We start from the raw sequence: 8,057 nt of genomic DNA, 5'->3' as shown, positions 1-8,057 counted from the left end.
GCGTGTCCCTCTCTGTCTGTGTGTCCCCCTCTCTCTGTGTGTCCCCCTCGGTCTGTCTTTGTGTCCCTCTCGGTCTGTCTGTGTGTCCCCTGTCTGTCTTTGTGTTCATGTGTCTGTCTATGTGTTCTTCTCTATTTGTGTGTCCCTCTCTGTGTGTCCTTCACTATCTGTCTGTGTATCCCCTCTTAGTATCTTTCTTTCTGTGTATCACTCCTCAGCCTGTTTATCCCCTCTGTCTGTCTGTGTGTCCCTCTCAGTCCACATCTGTCCGTGTGTCCCCTCTGTGTCTCTGTCTCTGTGTCCATCTGATTCCCCATCTCTCTGTGTGTCCCTGTCAGTCCCCCTCTGTCTAGTTGTCACTCTGAGTCCCCCTTTGTCTGTGTGTCCCTCTCAAGTCCCATGTTTCTCTCTGCGTATCCCTCTCTGTCTTTGTGTTTCCCTTTATGTCTGTGTATCCTTCTCTGCCTGTGGGTGTGAGCCTCTCTGTCTCCGACTGTCTGTGAGTCCCCTCTCTGTCCATCTGTGTGTCCCCTCTCTGTCCGTCTGAGTGTCCCCTCTCTGTCTATGTGTCCCCTCTCTGTGTGTCCCCTCTCTGTCTGTCCATACATCTCCTCTGTCCATCCGTGTGATCCTGTCCATGTGTCCCCTCGGTCTGTCCCTGTGTCCCGTCTGTCTCTCCGTATGTCAGTTCTCTGTCTGTGCGCGTGCCTCTGCTCCGTCGATATGTGTGTCCCTCTCAGTCCCAGTCTATCTGTGTGTCCCACTCTGTCTCTGTGTCCTCCTCAGTGTGTCTCTGTGTCCCTCTCAGTCCACCTCTTTCTCTGTATCCTTCTCAGTGCCCCTCTGTCTGTGTGCCACTCTGTCTCTGTCCCCTGTCAGTCTTTGTTTGTCCCCTCAGTCTCTGTCTATGTGTCCCCTCTCAGTCTCTGTCTGTGTGTTCCCTCTCAGTCTCTCTCTGTCTGTGTGTCCCCTCTCCATCTCTGTGTCCGACTACATCTGTCTGTCTATCCCTTTTTGTCTCTGTCTTTGTGTGTGTCCTTCTCTGTCTCTGTCTCTCTGTGTGTCCCCTCTGTGTTGGTCTGTGTATGCCCTCTCAGTGTCTTTCTTTCTGAGTGTCACCTCTCTGTCTGTGTGTCCCCCTCTGTCTCTTTGTGTGTCCCTCTCTGTCTTTGTGTGTACTTTCTGTGTCTGTCCTCTATCTGTGTGTCTCTCCATCTGTCCATGTGTCACCTTCATTTGTCCATGTGTCCACCCTACCTGTCTATGTGTCTCCTCTCCGTTGTTCTGTGTGTCCCTCTCAGTACCTGTCCGTTTGTGTGTACTCTCAGTTCCAGTCTGTTTGTGTGTCCCTCTCATTCCCCATGTGTTTTTATGTCTTGCTGAGTCCCTGTCTGTGTGTCCCTCTCAATCCTTGTCTGTCTGTGTTTCCCTCTCTGTCTCTGTGTCCACTCTTAATCTCTGACTGTCTGTGTTTCCCCTCTCTTTCTGTTTGAATAGTCTCTGTCTGTCTGTGTGTCCCGTCTGTCTGTGTGACCCTCTTGCTCTGTGTTTCCCCCCTCTGTCTGTCCGTGTGTCCCCTCTCTGTCTGTCCGTGTCCCCTCTGTCTGTCCGTGTGTCCCTCTCTGTCTCTGTGTGTACTTTCTGTGTCTGTGTGTGCCCTCTATCTGTGTGTCCCCTCCATCTGTCCGCGTGTCCCCTCAGTATTTCTGTGTGTCCCCTCCACCTCTCTATGTGTCCTTCTCTGTCTGTATGTCCCTCTCAGTCCCCCTCTGTCTGTGTGACCCTCTTTCTCTGTGTTTCCCCCCTCTGTCTGTCGTGTGTCCCCTCTCTGTCTGTCCGTGTCCCCTCTGTCTGTCCGTGTGTCCCTCTCTGTCTCTGTGTGTACTTTCTGTGTCTGTGTGTGCCCTCTATCTGTGTGTCCCCTCCATCTGTCCGCGTGTCCCCTCAGTATTTCTGTGTGTCCCCTCCACCTCTATATGTGTCCTTCTCCGTCTGTATGTCCCTCTCACTCCCCCTCTGTCTGTGTGTCTTCTCTCAGTCTCTATATGTCTGCATATCCCCTCTCAGTCACTGAGTCCCACTCTGTCTGTCTGTGTGTCACTCTCTGTCTGTCTCTATGTGTGCATGCCTCTCTGGCTCTGTGTGTTTGTGTGTTCCTCTCCATCTGTCTCTGTTTCCCCTTTCCGTCTTTCTGTGTGTCCTTTCCCAGTCTTTCTGTGTGTCCCGCATTTGTCTCCATCTCTATGGCCTTCTCTATCTCTGTCTTTGTGTCCTTCTCTGTCTTTCTGTGTGTCCCCTCTCTGTCTGTCTGCCTGTCCCCCTCTATCTGTCTTGGTACCCCCACTGTCTGTCTGTGTGTCCCCCTCAGTCTGGCTGTGTGTCCCTCTCTGTCTGTGTTTCCTTCTCTGTTTTTCTCTCTGTCCACTCTCTATATGTCCAACTCTGTCTCAGTATGTCTGTGTGCCCTTTTACTCTTCATCTCTATGTGTGCCGTTCTCAGGGTCCATCTGTCTTTATGTCCCTCTCAGTCCCTGTCTGTCTGTGTGTCCCTCTCAGTCCCCCTCAGGCTGTGTGTCCCTCTGTCCTCCTCTGTCTACCTCTGTAGCCCTCTCTGTCTCTGTGTGTCCTCTCTCTGTCTGTATGTCTCTCTTTGTCTGTGTGTCCCTCCCTATCTGTGTGTCCCTCCCTGTCTTTGTCTGTCTGTCCATCTATATCTGTCACTGTTTCCCCTCTGTCTGTCTATGTATGAATTCCAGTTAGCCAAAAAATTCTCCCAGAATGCTTTTCTTAAATTTTTCTGAACGCTTCTATCAGTAGCCAACTTATAGTTGAAATTCAAATGTGATTTTACAAATAAAGTTGCATGTCAATTGGCTGACTCATTTTCCAATAAATTTAGTGTCAGTATATCAGATATGTAATCCATTTTAACCTATTTATACCCAGTTCAAAAGTTATTCATTAAATTGAAAACTGTTTCAGCTTTGGCTAAAAGAATGCCATAGTGCTGACATTTTTTTTATCCTGTTGTACAGTTGCAGTGAGTGAACATTGTATAATTCTGCATTATTATCTACAAAAATCTAGAAAATCATTTTCATGGTTTACAGTTCATTTAAATCACTCCATTTCCACCATCTATGCACAATAAAGTAAGTTCTTCATCAGGCCAATTCGAGAATTATAATACATAAAAATAGCTAAAAATGATTTCATCATTCCTTCTATCTGAGAAAAGATATAAGTTCATCGATTGAATAATACTTTCTACCAAAATATTCCTAGGAAGAGCATTAAAGTTATTGCTTTATCAATTGAAATATCTTTATAATTATCTGAGTTTAATCTACTTGAGATACATGCTTTCCAGTAACAATCCTTAAATTTTTCAAAGTGTGCATGATATGATGATTAATTTTTGTTCTGTCTAAATATTAGTTGATGGCGACTCCAATGCAATCAGATTTTATGAAAGTTTTTCAAGAATACAAATCATTAAAGTAAAACTTTCCAGGAAATTAATGTTGATTAATCTCAGGCCTAGAATCAGGAAGACCTAAGTTAAAATTTGGCCTCAGATATGTACAAGTTTGTGAAGCTGGGTGAGTCACTTCACCTTGTTTGTCTCATTTTCCCCATCTGTAAAATGAGCTGGAGAAGGTAATGGCAAACCACTTCATTATCTTTGCTAGGAAAACTCCAAACGGGGTCATGAGGAATTGTAAATGACTGAAACAACTGAATAATAAGAACAACAATCACTTTATAAAATGTAATTGGAAAAGAAATGAGCAAAAATTCATGTATAACACTGGTTAAGGAAAACACATAGTAGTATCAGCTCCTAAGGAATAAACCACTCATTTCTGTCCTTGAACTGTACCAGTTTTAATTATTTCAGTGACAAGTTTTTAGCAACAACTTTTAGTTTAGTTTCATTTTTGAAAATTTAGATTAGTGATAAAGAGAATATGTTTTATTCGGAAATATTTTAAACAATTTTGTTTATTTTAGTAATGGCCTTGCTAAAAGAAAATTATAATCAATGATTTGAATAGTGCCACATGAAGAATTTAGGAATATTTTCTAACAACTTCCTAGCTCGTCCAAACACTCTTCCCACCATTGTAAACAGGCACAATAAGGACAAGATGAAACAAAGTTCATCTTCTAGTAGTGTTTTTGTTCAGTCATATGCCCTGTCTGATTCTCCTTGATCCCATTTAGCTTCTCTTAGCAAAGACCCTGGAATGGTTTGCCATTACCTTCTCCAGTTTATTTTACAGATGAGGAAACTAAGGCAAGAAACATTAAATAACTTGACGAGGAAGGATAAACAACAACAATTTTGAAAAAATCCTGAAAATTTAACATCTGGTTGTTGAAGGCTTTAAAAAGCTGATTCTGGGGGACGGAGCCAAGTTGGCGGCTGCTAAGCAGGGAATAGTGTGAGCTCCTACCGAGTCCCTCCAAAAACTTATAAAAAATGGCTCTGAACCAATTCTAGAAAGGCAGAACCCACAAAACAGCAGAGGGAAGCAGGGCTCCAGCCCAGGACAGCCTGGATTGTCTCTGGGTGAGGTCTATCCCACACGGAGTGGAGCAGAGCCCAGCCTGTGCGGCGTGGACCAACAAGACCAGCAACCGGGCAGAGCATGCCCTAGCGCCCTGAATCAGTGAGCTGAGGCAGTTACGAGACTTCTCAACCCACAAATACCAAAGACTGCTGAGAAGGTTAGTGGGAAAAGTTGCGGGAGAGGAAGGAGTTCGCGGGTTCGGCTTCCAGCCCTGGGGGCAGCGGAGGTGGGTCAGCTAGGGCTGTTGCTGCTTCCGGCTCCAGGCCAACCAGGTGGGAGGAATTAAGTGGCGGATCAGAGCAGGGGTGCACAGCCTGCTGAAGATCTAAGCCCAGCTCGGGTTGGGGGTTCTTGGGGAAGGAGCAGTGCTGGTGTGGCAGAGCTGGCACCTCCCCCCCAAACGTGGAACATAGAACTCTGTAGTCTACAAGCAGTCATACCCCACTGAAAAACTCAAAGGTCAAGTTAGTTGGCTGGCAATATGGCCAGGCAGCGAAAACGCACCGAGATTCAGTCTCTCAGACTTTGCATTCTTTCTTTGCTGACAAAGAAGACCAAAACATACAGACAGAAGAAATTAATAAAGTCAAAGAGCCTACAACAGAAACCTCCAAGAAAAACATGAACTGGTCTCAGGCCATGGAAGAGCTCAAAAAGGATTTGGAAAAGCAAGTTAGAGAAGTAGAGGAAAAAGTAGAGGTTTCTGTGAGGAGCTCAAAAGTGTGTTATTTTAATTTCATATTGGGGTTCATATAGCTGTGGCTATTTTATCCATAATTTCTTGAAATATGGAATTCAGGATTTTGTATTTAACATTTTGTAATAGACAAGTGAGATTGAAATCATTTCTTCCTGCCTTATCTTCCAGCTTGTTTTTTGTGACAGGAGACAGCTAACATTTTAGGATCTATTTCTGTCTCTTGATTTTGTTCTGTGTCTTGGCTGTCTCCTGGAGATATCAATCTCTGTCTGATCGTATCTACTTTGGAATTAGCTTGTTATGTGAGCAAGTTTTTACACCTAAGCTGTTTATTCTCTATCCAATTCTTTCTTCTACTAGAGTCATTTTTTTTCCATTTTGTCCTTTAGAAATGATCATTTATATGCTCACTTCTATAACTCTTGTTTCATAACTTCAGGGAATTAAAATAAAGTTTATGGAAAAGCCATGGTTTTATTTTAGACCTCTTCTAGGGCTCCTTAGCCTTCCTCCTTGAGAGAGAAATATTTTAGGTTGAGGATTGTGAGAGAGTTCACAGTCAGATCCTGTAGGTGAACAAAGGGTACCAGTAACACCAGGGGCAGTATAGTAACTAGCAACTGGATGAAAATTATCTTGTCCTCTTGACCTTGTGTAGAGAAGAGACCTTGGAGGTAAGTGGTTCTTTTTGGTATTCTGTCCCAACATACTGCTACCAAGCATCCAAAGTCTTGTCTGCATTCAAGGCCTCAAAGAATCAAAAAGTGCTAGAGCTGGAAGACACCTGAGGACATGGAATGTCAAAGTTCAAGTGGGTGTGGAATAATGAATGCCAAATGATCCTTAGATCATAGAATGTCAGACTGAGGGGAAACTCATGGAAGTAAGGGTAGAGTTCCAATGATTATAATACTCAATTAAATGAATTGCCTTTTTAGGAGAAAACAATTCTTGATAGAACTAAAAATAATAACCAGTTGTGAACAAGGACGTCTCTGCTTTTTGGAATTCAATTTTGTTGTCAGATGTATTTTCTATCTCTCCTCTTCCCTTCCTCAGATATACCACATACCTTTTCCCATTCACTGAGAAATAAAGAAAAGCAAAACCTTTACAAATACATATAAAAAGTAAAAGAAGGTCTTGTTTTAGCCATGTCCAAAACATTTTGCCTCAATCTGTGTTCTGAATTTCTCCCTGCTAGCTCTCCAGATATGGATAGCATGATTCATCCTGTTTCCTCCAGGAACTGTGGTTTGTCATTTTCTTGAACATATTTTCTAAATTTGCCAAAGCTGACCATTTTCATAATATTATTTTTCTATAAGTTATTCTCCTGTTTCTACTCATTTTACTCTCTCAGAATCATAAATATTCTCAAGATTTTATGAAACAATTCACTTTATCAATTCTTAAAGAATAATAGTATGCCAATACATTTAAATGCCTTGTATTGTTCAGCCATTCCCCAATTGATGGCTATTCCTTCAGATTCCAATCTATTGCGAAGATATAAAAAGCAACAATTATTATTTCAACATATTGATCTTTTCCCTCTTTGTTTGATATTTTGGGATATAGAGCAATCTATTTTTCAGTAATTTTCTTCCCCAGTACACTATTTAGACAGGTGTGCATAAGGGAGCTTTAGTTACTTCAGCTGAGTGAAGCCACCTCGTCTTTTTGTGGCTAGAAGGTTGCTCACCCATAGAATAAGTAATGGCAAAAACCAGAGGAATGCATTCCTGTGCAAGCCAAGACAATGAGTAAACAAGGATTTATGAAGAACCCATCATGGCCCAGAAACTCTGGAGGTATAAATATAATGAAAGGAACAATCCTTAATCACCAAATTCAATACATATTACTTAAGTGCCTTAGGGAGTTGATATTTCTGACTTCCATCTTTGAGAAGTCATTATAACAATTATGCCAGTAGGCAAGGATAGATTGAATATAAAATAATGGTGATGATAAAGGGGGAAATCTGCTGGAGAGGACAGGATGGTATGGGAATCACTTGAGCACATAGAGAAGGAAGGAAAAGGGTGAATTCTTCCTGTGAGAAAGGAGTGAAGGAGTAAATAATGACAGAATGCAGCTGAGGGACATGAAATGAGAAAGAGAGGAGAAGAGGGAGCAACCTCCATTTTTTCAGTGAAATATGAGGCAAAGTTCTCAGCTGAGAGGGAGAGTGATGATAAGGGCTGGAAGAAGAGTAGTGTGGTTTGTGAGCAGAGACAGCAGATCTCAGAGATATGGATGGAAATGAAATAATGCTCTAGGTGATAACATCTGAGGGAAAAAGAAAATGTCCTTTTATATCAAAACCATTATGGGGAAATTTTCAATATAGAAAGGATAACTATTTCTCCTCTATTATTCAAGATCTCCTTTTTGTCCATATACAAGTTTGTTAATTTTCTTCTTAATGAATTTGTAGTTCAAGTCATAATTACTCTATTTTTATTTTTATTTCAGAGATGATTTTTTCCCAAGGATTCAATTAGCTATATCCTCAAAATTTTGAATTGCTTTCTCATTGTTCTCTTTCACACAATTATTTTTCTCTGATTGTTCTTTAATGCATTAAATACTCATTGCTAATAATTTATCACTTTGGTCTGTTTCATTTTTACATATTTTGTCATATAATCATGCATTTTATTATTTTTAATAATATTTAATTTTTCCCAATTGCATGAAAACACTTTTTAACATCCATTTTTTGTTTAATTTTGAGTTCTAAATTCTTTCCCTCCCTTCATTCCCTCACTCCT

The sequence above is a fragment of the Trichosurus vulpecula genome, chromosome X, assembly GCF_011100635.1.
Source record: "Trichosurus vulpecula isolate mTriVul1 chromosome X, mTriVul1.pri, whole genome shotgun sequence".
In the NCBI taxonomy this organism is placed as follows: domain Eukaryota; kingdom Metazoa; phylum Chordata; class Mammalia; order Diprotodontia; family Phalangeridae; genus Trichosurus; species Trichosurus vulpecula.
This window is presented reverse-complemented; position numbering follows the sequence as displayed.